The sequence below is a fragment of the Peromyscus leucopus genome, chromosome 15 (genome assembly GCF_004664715.2).
Source record: "Peromyscus leucopus breed LL Stock chromosome 15, UCI_PerLeu_2.1, whole genome shotgun sequence".
Taxonomy (NCBI): Eukaryota; Metazoa; Chordata; class Mammalia; order Rodentia; family Cricetidae; genus Peromyscus; species Peromyscus leucopus.
The window spans coordinates 5,654,869-5,656,116 of NC_051076.1; positions in this window are offsets into that span (position 1 = coordinate 5,654,869).

Here is a 1,248-nt window from a genome sequence, read left to right on the forward strand (position 1 = left end):
TAATTCAAGTAGCCTAAAATTTACTTTGTAACTCAGTCTGGCCTCAAAATCACGTGGTAATCCCCCTGCCTCTGTCCATCAAACTTGGCTCCAGTCTGATTTTTGCTGTCAATCCTCATAGGACATATGGCTAAAAGCAACCAGCAATACCTATGGCACTGAGCAAATGCTGGGCACCTCTGAAGTTTCTCTCTCAGGAAAGCTAGACGGCACCTTTAGATTCAGTGTTTCACAAAGTCTTGGTCCTGGGCAAACTGTAGACAAGGTCTCTCTGACAGTGTACACCAACAATGTCTGGGCCAGTTGCCAGCAGAGCCCTTGCTCTTGTTCAGTCTGACAGCTGCGATACTCCCTCCGTCTTCTCCCTCCGTCTCCTCCCTCCGTCTCCTCCCTCCGTCTCCTCCCTCCGTCTCCTCCCTCCACTTCTCCTTCCATCTTCTCCTTCCATCTTCTCCTCCCTCCACTTCTCCCTCCGTCTTCTCCCTCCACTTCTCCCTCCGTCTTCTCCCTCCACTTCTCCCTCCGTCTTCTCCCTCCACTTCTCCCTCCATCTCTCCCTCCGTCTTCTCCCTCCGTCTTCTCCTTCCATCTTCTCCCTCCATCTTCTCCCTCCGTCTTCTCTCTCCGTCTTCTCCCCCTGTCTTCTCCCTCCGTCTTCTCCCTCCATCATTGCCCCCAGCTGCTCTGAGCTCCCACTGGAATCACTGAGGATTCACATACAGCCTTCTAACCTTTTTCTAGCCCACTTCTCCAAATTCCTCTGGCAAACTACTTCCAGAAGGTTCTAAATCACACAGTCAGGTATAGTCACAGCAGTGACCCAACTTCTGATACTATGTTTTGTGTCAGTAATACAGAAAACCAACCATCCAAACAAAACCAAATACAATCAACAAATTATAGTCAAACAGCCAAAACTAACCAAACCAAGCAATCAGACACTCATGTATGTGTACACTTACACATTCACTCACATTCACACACACACTATCACACTCAATGTACTCACCTCCATACTTACCCACATACACACACTCACATTTAAAAACACATACATACTCACACCTTCACATTCAGATGCACTCACTCTCCACACTCACTCACACACATACCCTCACACTTTCACACACACACACACACACACACACACACACACACACACACACACTCAGATGCACTCTTCCTTCCAAGCTCACTCACATGTACACTGTCACATATGCCCTTACGCCCACACTCACATACACACAT